The sequence below is a fragment of the Mustela putorius genome, unplaced genomic scaffold, assembly GCF_011764305.1.
Source record: "Mustela putorius furo isolate JIRA1106 unplaced genomic scaffold, ASM1176430v1.1 tig00000508_pilon_pilon_pilon, whole genome shotgun sequence".
Taxonomy (NCBI): domain Eukaryota; kingdom Metazoa; phylum Chordata; class Mammalia; order Carnivora; family Mustelidae; genus Mustela; species Mustela putorius.
The window spans coordinates 4,550,315-4,564,281 of record NW_025421402.1 but is presented as its reverse complement, the minus strand read 5'-3'; the positions used below and the strand labels follow the sequence as shown (position 1 = coordinate 4,564,281).

At 53.3% G+C, this 13,967-nt stretch overlaps 1 protein-coding gene across 12 annotated transcripts in view; it reads left to right on the top strand.

The window, feature by feature from the left end:
* PLEKHA6 (pleckstrin homology domain containing A6) overlaps nt 1-13,967 on the top strand; it is a 142,436-nt gene that overhangs the window by 14,937 nt on the left and 113,532 nt on the right. Inside the window, exon 1 of one of the 12 annotated variants that reach the window (XM_013058186.2) lies at nt 5,040-5,327. The exons of the other annotated variants lie outside the window; for them this stretch is intronic. The gene's annotated coding sequence lies outside the window, so the exon portion shown is untranslated. Of the gene's footprint in view, nt 1-5,039; nt 5,328-13,967 lie in introns of those variants that run through there. 12 annotated transcript variants of the gene reach the window in all.

The following is a 13,967-nucleotide window of genomic DNA, read 5'->3' as shown; positions in this document are numbered from 1 at the left end:
GATCATTTGTGGTTCCCTCAACACACACCTCCCTTCCGTGCCCCCAGCCTTTGCAAGTGCTAATCTCTCCTCTCACAGGGCTTGTGTCCACCTGTGAACACTTGCTTTTCCTTTAAAACTCTGCCCATGACATCACTCCTTCAGGGAAGCCCACCTGTATTGTAATTGTTTACGTGTGTGTTATTTTCCCTAGATTGGTGGTTCACGGACCTGAGGGTGCACTGAAATCACCTGGAGGGCTTGTTAAAACAGATTCTTTGGCCCTACCCCTGGAGTTTCTGGTTCAGAAGGTCTGAGAATGTGCGTTTCTAACTGGTCCCTGGGGGGTGCTGCTTCCGCACCTGTCCAGACACCCCAGTCGGAGAACAGGGGTCTAGGTTGAAAACTCATCGAGAGCAGGGGAGACATAGTGCGGTCATCAAGTCTGGTAACATAGGCAATGTCATTTCATGATGTACTGTCATGAAGTGCTACCAAGCTATTACGCTTTCACGTCTGTTCCTGCACTCAGTGGCTTCCCCGTGCATCGGGAGTGGCAGTGGCCTGCCTCCCCGAGAGCTCAGCTTTACTACGTGGTCTCATCCTGTCCCCACCACAGCTTTATGAAGGAAGTACTATCATCCCCGGCTGTTTTAACAAGGAAGGAGAAAACTGAGACTTAAAACTGAGATTTTAAACTGAGTTAAAAAAAAAAAATGTGTTCAATGTCATGAAGCTTGGGGGAAGCGAAGCTGGGATTCAGCCCCGTGTCTGCCTGATTTCGCAGGCTGGGTGCCTAGCTTCACGCCACAGCTGCCTCTGGCTGCCTTGGTGCCTCGCTCAGAATGGTGGTGGGTGGCGGAGATTGTTCAAGAAACCCTGACTGCACTGAGTGAGTGAGCGGAGGGGGGGAAGGAAAGAAGGAAGGATGGGACGGACAGCCACTGGCCCACTCGTTTTCATGGTTCCCTGCGTGATCCATTCCCTACAAAGGTTTGTGACGTTGGGTTGGTGGGTGAAGACCCCGGACGTGGATCCTGAGAGGTAGCAATAAAAGTCAGATACACAGGGGGGCGCCTGGGTGGCTTAGTGGTTTGAGCAACTGCTTTTGGCTCAGGTCATGGTCTCAGGGTCCTGGGATTGAGCCCCGCATCAGGCTCTCTGCTCAGCGGGGAGCTTGCTTCCTCCTCTCTTTCTGCCTGCCTCTCTGCCTACTTGTGATCTCTCTCTCTCTCTGTGTTTAAATAAATAAACAAATCTTAAAAAAAAAAAAAAAGTCAGATACACAGACAACTTGAGAAGCTATTTCTTTTTCCTTCTTGTGTGGAGGAGTCAAATTGCAGTGAGCAAACATTGACACTTTGCGGGATCAGACGAACATGATCATTGTCTATCAGTGACCCTTCCCCGCTCGGTGTTTGGGAGGTGACTCTCATGGTACCCACAATGTCATAGCCCTAGCCTGCCTGCGGTTTTGAGGGTGTGGCTTACAGGCAGGTGGTGCAAGAGAGAAGAGAAAAAGCTTTGGGTTAAAATGTGGCGGAAACCCCTGGCGGGTTTGTGTGCGTGTACCACATCGGACCAGAAGAGGGCGCCAAAGCACACAGGATCGGCCCCAGAAAGGCTTTGAAGCCTTTGCTGGGGGGGGGGGGGGGGGGGACACACAGTCCCACCAGGACCATCTCCAGCATCCTTCGCCACATCTCAACCACTGTGGGTCTGGTAGATCTTTCAGACACTTAGAGATCTGGCTGCTTTACACCCATTCCTGATTTTCTCTGGCCCCCGGCTCCTCCCCCGCTTCCTGCTAAGGCGGCCAGCTGCCCGGTTTGCCAATTCTGTCTCCACCAGCGCCTCTGTCTTTCTCCAAAGTTGGCAGGAGGGAGACATGGCAGCGATGCTTTTTGCAGAGCCCAGATAACCCTTGTTCCTGCTTTGGGCCCCCCTGACTGCCCCCCTCCCCACACTGGTGCCCCCACGGGTCACCGCCAGACTGGCCTCCCCGGGAGCCCCACGCAGCTGCTCTCACTTTTTCCTCCGTCTTCCGAGAAGAGGCCAAAACGCGGAGTCATGGCACCTGTGCTTCCCACGCCCCCCACGGGCTGCTCAGTGCAGCTCACAGGGGCTGTCAAACCCCGGGGCTCTGCCTCCAGCTTCCAATGGCAGTGGTCTCAGAGACTCAAGCCGGTTGTCCCCCAGGGGCAGTGGCTCCCTGAGAGGTTCCCCTCTGCTGTCTCCAATGGTCAGACAGGACAAAGGAGAGAAGTCACAGGGGAACAAATCTGATCCTTAGCGACTGGACCAGCTCTGCCCTCAGAAGGGGCCCATGACCTTGCAGAGCAGTCGAGAATGAGACAGAGGACAACAGGTCCTGAATGGTATGTGGCTCAGGGAAGGGAAACCCCATTTTGCAGATGCAGTAAACTGAGACCCAACAGCCAATAACTTGTTCTGAGTTGCTAGATGATTGGTAAGGGGAGGAACTGGGGTCGGAACTCCGCAGGTCCTCAAGGATAGCTCCCCACAGGGGGCTCCCTTTTCTCTCCCCAGCTGGTTCACTCTGGCAGAGGTGGGGGGGGCCCTGTGTTGACTTGGGGGGGGGCAACAAGTCCATTCGTTGCACGGCCGGTTCCACGGCCGCCTGGACTGTGATCTTCAAGAGGCAGGGAGGCCCGAGTGTTTAGGGACTGGTAGTGACCCGGAGTTTTAGACTTTCCCCTTTGAGCCCCAGGGGCATGGATTCTAAGGGGGGCTTTCTTCAGGATCCTTCCTCCCTCCCTCCCTCCTCCTTATGCCCTCTGCACCTGCGTGTCGCAGAAGTCTTGCTTCTCCACTGCTGGGCTCCCGAGAGAGAGAATGTAGATTTGGTGAAGGGACTTTTGGTGAAGGGACTTGTTCCTCTTCACTCACCCTTGCTGGGACTCTGGGACCTTCCTGCTGCAATGTTGCCCTCACTGTGCTCCCCAAAACAAAGGCACTGACCCAGCAGCCGTCCTCCCTTGGGTCTCTCACCACCCCCAGGGCCGCCCAGATCGCCCAGAGCCTTTCGCAGGGCCCGCTCAGAGGATCTGTCTGCAGCCCTTGCCCTCTGTCTGCCAGAGAGGAAACCCTCCCAGCAGGCCCTTCTGTCTGTCTCCGGCCTTTTTCAGCTGCCCGAGGATTGTGTGGGTTGGGGGCTCGGGTCCTTGTCCCCTTCCCCATCCTGCCTGTCTCCCCCTGGATGCTGTAATCTCTGGCCCCAACCCTGCTTTGCCCCACTGGCTCCTCAAGGCCCTAGACGCCCCCAGAGCCCCTCATCTTTGTTTGGCTGGAAACCGGCTCTCCCCCTGCCTGCAGTGGGCAGGCTTGCCAAGTCCTGGAGAGCCAGGGCAGGTGGGTTGGGCTTAATCAGTCCTGCCTGGCACTAGGCCTGCATCCAGGATTTCTCTGCCCCTTCAGCTGAGTGCCTTTCTCACAGCCACGGAACACAGCATCTCAGCGGGGCTGGGGGAGCAGTATAGGGGGGGTCCCTAAGTCAGACCTGCAGACAGATGCACACTGCCCTAACCTGAGATTCTCAACTCTGGCCTGGCCTGCTCTGGGGTTGGAAGGACAGTCCTTGCAGGAGCTTTCTCTGAGGCATGTGGGAGTGGGGTGTGGGTCAGATCCCAGGAATGACCCCCCCGCCCCCAACCTCGCTAACAGGCTTCTTTCTGGACCCTGGCAATGGAAGCCTGTGCTCCTGCTTCTCCCATAGCAGGTTCTTTTTAAAGGAAAGGACTTCTGGGGGCACCTGGGTGGCTCAGTGGGTTAAAGCCTCTGCGTTCAGCTCAGGTCATGATCTCAGGGTCCTAGGATCAAGCCCCGCATCCATCCATCTGCTTCCCCCCGCCCCCCGCCTGCCTCTCTGTCTACTTGTGATTTCTGTCTGTCAAATAAATAAAATCTTAAAAAAAAAAATAAAGGAAAGGACTTCCGTTGGTTAGATGAGGCTTATACTCAGATCCCATTAATAGAGACCCACAGAGAAAGATAAGCAGTGCATGTAAGTAAAGAGAAGCTTCATTTTTTGAAATCAAGTTGTTGTGATAATAAATATTCAGAAAAGAGAGAATAGTCAGGTGGGTGAGTCCCCACAGATGCCTTTCGTCGGGCTCTTGCTTCTTGAACTATTTCTGTCCCCAGAAGGGACCCCCGAGCTCCTCTGGTTTCCCCTACAACTTCTGGGTCTCAGGAACAGGGAGATCCAAGAGCCCGCAAGCCTGCCTAGAAGTTCAGGTGAGACTACCCCATCTTCTTTTCATCTTTCTGAAGCTGGTTATGAAACTCAGCCTTCCGCTTGCACTCACCCGTGGTCACGGAGGATCTGTTACTGTTTCAGGATCCACAGAAATGTGAAGAGAAGGAAATTGAGCTGGAGAAAGAGAGAGAGAGAGGGTGGCGAGAGAGCTCTCTTAAGGGCATGGGCTTGCCTGCAGCAGAAGTGAGGCTGCATTCCTTTTTTCCGGAGCCTCCCTTCTGCCTCTGAACAGATGCAGGTACCCCCCGGCTCTGGGGCATCCTTGCCTAGTCACCGGACACCAGCTTGGGCTGGAGACCTGAGAGGTCCCCGCACGCACCTTGTCATGGGCTTCTACCAGCGGCCCATGTTCTGTCTTGCAATTCCTTGTGCTGGGGAGGGGATGCGAAGGTGCCAGGGCCCCTACCAAGCCCTCCTGACTCCCAGAGATGTGCCTGTCCCTTGGGTGGAGAGCCCCAGAGACCAAAGGTGCCCCCAGGCAGGTGTGCTGAGCCCCCATGATGCCAGCCCCCCTCCACCCCCATGCCTTCCGGTTCCCTGCACTCTAGTGGGAGAACAACAAACTGCAGCTTAGGCAGAGGAAGGTGGCCCGATCCCCTTTGGGGGGGGGGCAGCTCTTCCTGGTGATGGAAGGCCAGGAGGCTGTGTCCAAGTACTCTGCCATGGGCGGGAAGCATGGGTGCCTAGCAGCTTGCTGCCGGTGTGGATGGAGTTAAACCTTTCCAGGGACTATTTACTCCTGATCCTAAGTGACAGCTTGGGGAGGGAGAGTCACGTGGCCCTGAAATCCCCACGGGAGCCCATGGAGCATGCCCAGCTGCTTCTGCCTGGGAAAGATGCTGGATCCCGCAGTCACCGCAACAGCATCCTCGCCCTGCGCCAGGGACCTGCCAGCCGGAGAGATGACTGATTAGACCAGATTGGAGCCAGAGCCCCGCTCTTCAGAAGGGGGCCCTGAGGGGCGGGGGAGGAGGACCCCGGCTGGCCAGAGCTGGGGGAGGGGTGCCTCGGGGAGTGCGGAGAGTTCTAGCTTTTCAACGCGGCGGGGCTCATGCCGCCTCCGGAGCCGGTGAGTCTGTTCTGATGCATCCTCTGGTTGAGGCGGGAGGAGGAAGGCTGAGCCCTGGTCAGGCTGCCAGCCGCCTGCCCTGTGAGTCCCGGCTGCTGGCACTGCGGGGCCACTGCCTTCCCCATCCCTCATTCTTGGCAGCCTTACTTGGGGATCATGGATGCTGAGAATGCTAATTATAACCTGCTCCGTGCCCCCACCCCTCCTCCAGAATCCCCGGTAAGGGCTGATGTTGGAATTTATTACATTCGAATCGCATCTCTTGGGTGAGGCTGGCTTTGGGGCTTTGGGGCTGCCTGCCTCCTGGGGTCTAGCTGGGCCCCCCCCAGCCTGGCGAGAGCAAAGAAGCCAGCCCCACCCTGCCTCTAATCTTGCCAGAAGTGAGTTGAAGGCCAGCAGGAAGGGGAGATCGGCAGGGGTCCCAGGGTCAGGCTCGGGTCAGCCCCAGAGACTCAGCTCCCTCTGTGTGGCCGAGGGGTCAAGCCATGTCCATTTTGTGGGTCTGAGGTTGGGGCCCAGGGCCACTGAGCTCTTGAATTCCTAGGGGCAGCTGATCTCTGGGATCTCAGGTTTAGTGGGGGGCACCTGAGGAGCTGAGGCCTGGTCCATGGGTCCGAGGGGATGGGTTTATAATGGTGGGGTCAGGCTGTGGCTAGCGGGGCCTTATTGTGTGAGGTGCTGGGGAAAGCAGCAAGGTGGGGGAGCTGGCCGAGAGGGGTGGTGAGAGATCAGAGGGGGAGGGGGGCAGTTTGCTAGGAAGGCAGAGGGGGAAGAGAGAAGAGCCTGGAGAGATGCTCTTTGTGACTGCAGGCCAGCCAGGGAAGGGAAGAGAGGGGGCCGGAGCCCAGGAAGGCCAGAGATGGGGAGAGGCAGGCCAGAGGGAGCCGGCCCTAGGGTGCAGGGGTAGGGGAGGGCTGCAGAAGGTGGAGGTGGGGGGTGGAGTCCGAGTCCGAGCCAGAGAGGGAGGAGGTCTTCTGAGCTTGCAGTCCTTCCCTATCCCTATAGACCCGTCGCCCTCAATCTGGTGGTTTCCGTGGCTTACTCCCCGGGGGGGAGGGGGGGGGAGTGCTGGGTTCTCCTGAACGCCCGGGGTGGGAGCCCTGTGGGCAGGTCTCAGCCTGAGCTGCCTGTCCAGATGGTCTCGGCCAGATCATAGGCACCCGCCCTACAAATCCCCCAAATCCTGGCTTCTAGGCCCCTCTGGGGGCGCACGGCGCTGGGGAGGACTTCTACCTCAGAGCAGCTGCATTTCAGCTGGGGCAGGAGATGAGCAGATCCTGGTGGTGGGGAGGAGGTGGGAGGGAGGTCCCAGGGAGACACAGCGCCTCCCTCCCCACAGCGGGCCCACAGATGGGGGTAGTGGCCTGAGGCTGGGAGCCATCTCCAGGTGGGAGCGGCAGGAGGGACCGGGCAGGCCTCCAGGCCCGCTGCTGGGCTCCCTTGCAGAAAACAGGCGGCTCTCTCTGTCTCCTCACAAGGGCGCAGAGTGCTGGGCTGCAGGTATGAATTATTAAAAGTCCTCGGTTTTCCAATCAGTGGCGGGTGATGACTGGTAGCGCTGGTGTGTAATTAATCCTGGCGGGCGGCTGCAGAGGCTCGAGACAATGGGGGCTTTTTTTTTTTTTTTTTTTTTTTTTTTTTTTTTGCCGGGTTCAGCTTTCTTTCCCGTCTTCACAGGAAGGTGACAGTGCAGGACGCATTGCACAGATAATTACTTTTAACGTGTCTGCCTAGATTATTGAGTCGGAATCTTCTTGCTCCGTGTAAATGAAGTAATTACCTAGAAAGTCAGTGAGCGCGGGGCAGCCAGCCCTGGCTCCCAGGCTGACATCACGGCATGTCCAGGCCCGGCCTATGGCCCTCGGGCACAGAAGAGGGAGCTCGTGGGGCCTGGGGCAGTGGGCAGGGGAAGGTGAGCTGAGAAGAGGGGGCGTAGGCCAGTGTGAAGAAGCTCGGTCCTGGGCATCAGTGCTCCCCTCGCTGGCCTGGAGCGAGGTTCCCTGAAGCCATTGGCACGGAGCTTGGCACCTGGCAGGGACCTGATCCACGTGGGTCCCCCAGGGGAGAGTCAGGAGGAGGAGGCCTACCGCTGGGCATCAGGGAGAGCTTGCTGAGTTCTGGCTGTCAGAGGCCGTGGATTGAGCTCTGGGCTGAGATGGTCTGGGAGCCCAGTGCATTATAGTGAGGTGACTTTAGCAGACCAGTCTCCAACCACTTAAAAAAACATCTAGAGAGGAAAGAATGGTTTGGTTGGGAAACATTTAGAAATAAATGTGGGGGTGTCTTGGTGGCTCAGTTGTTAAGCATCTGCCTTTGGCTCTGGTCATGATCCCAGGGTCCTGGGATGGAGCCCTGTGTCCTCGGGCTCCCTGCTCAGCAGGAAACCAGGTTCTCCCTCTCCTATTCCCCCTGCTTGTGCTCCCTCTCTTGCTCTCTCTCTGTAAAATAAATAAAAATCTTAAAAATAAAAAAATAAATGTGGAACAGAGACGGAGAGGCCTTGAGGCAGGCTGCGTAGTGTCCTTCCTTTGGTGGTCGAGCAGTGCAGGTGGGCTCCTGCTCAGCACCCACACCTCTCGATGCCCCCTAGAGACCATCTGGTCCAGCCTCCCTCCAAGCCCCGACGAGCCCTCTGTTCCTTCCCTGCTGGGAGCACTGGCCTCCAGCGACGGGGAGCTCATTACCTCGCCAGGCAGCCTGTTCCACGGTTAGAACATTCTTCTATATAGAATCAAAATCAGCCCACTTCTGAGGTCTGCCTTTTGGTTGTGATTCTTTGGAGCAGCACAAAGCAAGTCAGCTCTCTTTCCCGTGGTGATAAAGATGGTTTTCTTCATATTAAAATAGCATATAATAATGTGTGGATGTAACATATTTTATGTAACCGGTTTTGTATCGGGACATTCAGGTTGTTACCCTGACTTTGCTTTCACAATAACACATGAACATTTGTGTGCATAAGGCCTTTTCTGCATTTGGATTATTTCCTTAGGATAAATCCCAAGACATAGAATTAATGCAATAGAGTATATACATTAAAGAAATTATGGTTCTGAGTCGAAAGGTAATACATATTCATTAAAAAAATTGAAAAACATATAGAGAAGAGATGAAAATAGCCCATAATCGTCTCAGAGGTTTGGTACGTAATTTTGCCATTTTGATACATGTATTTTTTATGAATCCATGCATAGACGTGTAACTATATTACCACCATACACATACGGACTATTAAAATTTTGGGCCAAGGATATATTTTTGTCACTTACATAAGTGGCTTCCTGATGTTTCATGATCTATCTATTCTGTTTTTTTAATTGATCCCCTTGTTAAACTAGGTGTTTCCAGTTTTTTGTCTTTAAAAGCAATGCTGCAATGAATACACGAGTATCTGAATCTTTGCACATATCCATGATTTTTTTTTCCCTTAGTTCACGTTTCTAGAAGTGGAACTGCTGTGTTTTATTTTATTTTTTTAAAGCTTTTATTTTAATCCGGCGCTCTCCTTAATTCCCATCACCTGTTTCACCCATCCCCCACCACCTCCCCTCCTGTAGGCATTCCCTTCTTCTCTATAGTTCAGACTCTGTTTCTTGGTTTGTCTCTCTCTCTCTCTCTTATTTCCCCCTTTGCTCGTTTGTTTTGTTTCTTAAATTCCACATATGAGTGAGATCACATGGTATCTGTCTTTCTCTGACTGGCTTAGTTCATTAGCATTATACCCTCCGGTTCTATCCATGTCCTTGGAAATGGCAAGACTTCATTCGTTCTTGTGGCTGAATAACGTTCCATTATATATATATATACCCGACCTCTTCTTCATCCGTTCATCTGTGGATGGACACTTGGGCTGCTTCCGTATCTTGGCCATTGTAAGAACGCTGCTATGAACATAGGGGTGCATGTATCCTTTTGAATTAGTATTTTTGTATTCTTTAGCTAAATACCCAGTAGTGCAATTGCTGGATGGTTGGGTAATTCTATTTATAACTTTTTTTTTTTTTTAAGATTTTATTTATTTATTTGACAGACAGAGATCACAAGTAGGCTGAGAGGCAGGCAGAGAGAGAGAGAGGAGGAAGCAGGCTCCCTGCTGAGCAGAGAGCCCGATGTGGGGCTCGATCCCAGGACCCTGGGATCATGACCTGAGCCGAAGGCAGAGGCTTTAACCCCCTGAGCCACCCAGGCGCCCCATTCTATTTATAACTTTTTGAGGAACCTCCATACTGTTTTCCAGAGTGGCTGCCCCAGTTTGCGTTCCCACCAACAGGGAATTGCTGTGTTTTAAAATATTTTGACATATTTTGCCAAATTCTTTGTTGGAAATTACTAATTTACGTTCCCGGCAGTTGTGTTTGAGAACGCGTTTTGTTATACGAGCGTCAGCGTGGAACATGGTAACATTTTCATTGCTTTAATCCATCGCTGCTTCATTGTTTTAATGCATTTGTTTGATTAGGAGTGAGATTTAAGAGGTTTTTAAAGTATGAATAACCCATCTGTTGTCATTTGTTTGAGTCTTTGGTTTTTCCTAAAAGACAGTTTATGCAGTCATCAGGATGGCAGTGATGAGGGTCAGGGGGCGTCGGGGGTAGGGGGGTGGAATTCGGGTTGAACCTGGGCTCTGTCACCTACCCGTGACACGACCTCAACAGTGACTTAAATCTCTGTCCCTCAGTTTCTCCAACTGTAAGACTAAGAGAAGCAAGTTACCTATTGTATGCACTTCTTGCGAACAGAGGTGCATGTCTGTCCTATCTACTGAGCAGGTAGAATCATGCCGATGAGAGCCACACACGTGTTTGCTCCTATTATCTTACTGTGGTTAGTGTGTGTGAGAAACACAGAGATCTGAAGACAGTGTTGGGATCTCCCTCCCTCCAAGCCCCCCAGGTGTCCTTGTCCTGGGCTAAATGCCCCTAGTCCTCCAATGGCCCCACTTCCTTTCTCAGGCTTTCCTGGAGCCTCTGATGCAGTGCAGTCCTGCCAGCACAGAACGTCGTGGTGAGACAGCCACGCCTCGTTCCCAGGACAATCCCCCAGAAGGTCACACTTCTGGGGACTTCTGGCAGGTGCCCGGATGGAGGGGATTTGGCTCCTCTAATGTCCTCCGGGCACAGGACTCTGTCCTGGAGCCCCCTTCCCGCTCGGTGCGTCCTTACCCTCCTCGTCACGTCCATCCAGAGTGTGCCCCGTTGCTGGAGTTCTCCTTGCGCCTCCCAAAGTAGTGCTAGTCGGTCGGATAAGTGAATTCTGGGCTGTGTGTTAATAATAATGAGAGAGAGTGAGTATGCTGCCTGCCCGTGGTGGGAAGAAGGCCCATCTAGAACTTGAAGACATAGATTCAAATCCTGGTCCAAATGAGCAGCTGTGTGATTTGTAGCAAACCACTTAATCTCTCCGAGCTTTTGTTTCCTGTTCTAAAAAATGGGATTAGTATCACTAGCCACTTAACTAGCTGATCACTAGGTAAGTAATATGTCTATCTATATCTATATCTATATCTATATCTATATCTATATCTATATCTATATGGAAGCCTTTTGTAAACTGTAGATAGTTATCCAAATATCAGTTATCGTTAGATGTGTATATATGAACAATGTGTAACAGAAGGCAGAGCTTTAACTCAAATCGGAACCAAGGTAGGTTGGTAAGAAATGTGTTTGGGGCTGATGGTATGGTATATATGCTGACCTCCAATCCTCCTCCCGCATTTATTTAGCCTCTCTCAAGAGTTGGTCCTGACTGTGACTCAGGAAGTAAGGCGGGGCCCCTCCATGCTGATCTGTAAACATTCCTGGATGCTCGGGCTTTATCACTGCATGGCCAAGGATCCCCCTCCACGGAGGAGGCGAGGTCCCTTCCTAGCTCTGACGTCACCACATCTACCCCCGTCCGTCCGGCTCATCATTACCTGGAAACCTGAGTCTATAATTGCAGGGGCCAATTTGCTTTTAATTAGCCTAATGCTTGCAATTAGCCTGTTCTGTGCACTTCTGCCTCTGGTGGCGAGGTCATTTTTCTGATTTTGCTTGGTTCCTCGGTCCTCATTAGCATTCTTGGGCCATCCAGAGACATCCAAGCCCGCTTGCCTCCACCCAAAACGGTGGCTGCCGGGCTGAAGCAATGAAGAGGTTGTCGTGGGGAAGGAAAACTGACTTTTGGCGAGGTGTGACGGGAGAGTGGGAGTGTGCCGACAGAGAGGTGAATTTATTGGCAACACAGGTGAGGTCTAGAGCCTGGCTTCCTCCTCCTAGTCCAGTGCTCCCCCCAGCTTTTAAAAATATTTTATTTATTTATTTATTTGAGAGACAGAGAGTGAGGGATCATGAGAAGCAGGGAGGGGTAGAGGGAGAAGCAGGCTCCCCGCTGAGCAGGGAGCCCAATTTGGGGCTCGACCCCAGGACCCGGGGGATCATGACCTGAGCTGAAGGCAGGTGCTTAACCAACTGAGGCACTTAGACATCCTGCTGTTTCCCTTCTGAGCTTTATTTCCTCGTCTCAAAAATGGCAGTAACAACTCCAGCCCCGCCCGCAACACCTCGTGTGAGGTAAGGCAGGAAGTGGGCATGCGTAGGAGGCTGGGTCCCATGAGACGTCTTTATCACATCAGAGGTGAGAGAGGCCTGTGGAGTCCCCCAAACAGTCTAGTGTCCCTGGTCCCTGGGAATTCCTGGTCTACTCACCTTGCCCTACCTCTACAAACCACAGCCGATTCGAGCACATTGGCATGTAGCAGGTGCTCAATAAATATTGGTTGGTTCTCCGGGGCTTTGAGTCAAGGAAACAGTCATGAGAAGGCTTCGGATGGTCTGTACGGGGGGGCATTTACCTCCTGTGCTCCTCGGCCTCCCTCCTCATTCCCCTAGACGGCATTGCTGCAAGACCAGAGATGGTTGTGTTTGTCTCTGTCTTTGTGGTGTGTCCCACAGAGCAAGGCACATGGCAGTTGCTCGGTAACTGCTTTTCAAATGAATGAATGAATGAATGAATGAATGAGTGTGAGTGCCTGAGTGAGACAGGGTCATGCGGTAGATCACGGCGTTGTCAGACGAACGGGGCTTGGAATCCTGGCCCCGTCACTGTCTTCTGGCAAATATTTACCGTATGTTCGTTATGTACCCGGCAGGTCCGAGGTTACAAAAATGAATTTTTAAATTCACAGTCTGGTAAGGGAGCAGACGTGTGAGCAAGTAATTGTCCCATGTGTGATGGAGACATATGCTACATACGTCGGTGGCCAAGAAAGAAAGTGGTAGAGTCTCCCTGGAGAGACAGGATTCCCGAGGAAGGGGCCTGAAGGTCAAGCTTATGGGTTTCTCACCAGAACCAGAGCCTCCTTCCCAGGGGTGAGGACCGAATGAAATCAAATAGTGTGAATGAAACTGACACTGAATAATCTTTTAATGGAGATTAAAAATTTAAATGTTTAAAATGTTTAAAAATGTTTCCTGGTCAGGGAGGGGCAGGAACAGGTTGGTGTGGGAGGGGCTCAGGGACTTTCAGAAGATGCTTTCCTAAGCTCTGCCAGTGCAGACCTGTGCCACCTGCGGCCAGTTCCCTCACGGCTCCTCAAGTCTCCGGGGCTGTGTCCGCCAAGTGGGGACAGTGCATCTGTTGTACGGGTCAGTGGAGAGACTCCCCAGGCCCCTAGCTGGAGCAGGGTTGGCACACAGTAAATACTAGAAAATATCAGCTCTTATTATTACAATGTATTTCACGGACAGACCACATCTGCATGCACACACACATGTTGCACTCATGTTGACTCCCAGATATGCTCAGAAAGGACAGTGGGGGGGGGGGGCCGGGGTTAGGCTGAGCCCAGTCTGAGAACTGCTCCAGAACTCTGTAGGGGGTGGGGGAAGTTTAGCCTGTGGCTGCTGCCCCAAGTTGGGGCAACCCGCCTCAGGGAGACTAAGACGTGGTCCCCTGATAGCAGGAACTTAATTCCCTCAGGCACGTAGGCCCCTGGCCCAGGCCAGTCCTTACCAGCAACATCCCAGGGCTCTATCGCCTGACTGGTCCCCTGACCTTCCTCAGCAAGGCAGCCTGGCGGCCATGCTGGGTTGCCATGGTAACTGGCAGCCTCCCAGCTGGGTTGCCCGGGTAACCAGTTAGCTGGTATTGGGGGAGGGGGTGGGGAACTGGGAGGTGGTGGGGGGGATCAGCCTCAAAGAGGCAGAGAAGGACAAGGGCGGGACCAAGACGAAGACAAATCCCAGATGCCCCCAGCACAGCCCTCTGCTCTCTCCCTCATGGGACTGGGAAAGCCCGAGAAAGGCAGGTAGGAAAGGATGTGGTGGTGTTTCCCGCCATGTGTGTGTGTCTATGTGTGTGTGTGTGTGTTGTAGGGTGAATTGTCTCGGGCAGTGCAGGATGTGTGGGAGATTTGACAAGGCTTGGCGGGATCTCCCGGGCAGTGCTAAAGGCAGTAGAAGTCTAGAGGGGAGGGGAGGCCAGGGACCATCCAAACCCAGATCTCAGTCCTCGCCCCCCCACCCCCACCCCCTGGGCAACTTCACCTCTTTGAGCTCTAGATTCCTCATCAGGAGAATGGAGGTGCTAACACTGACCTCCAGGGACATTGTCTGGGATCGTGGCTGCCACTGCCAACAGCGGTTTCCTGCTTTCCTT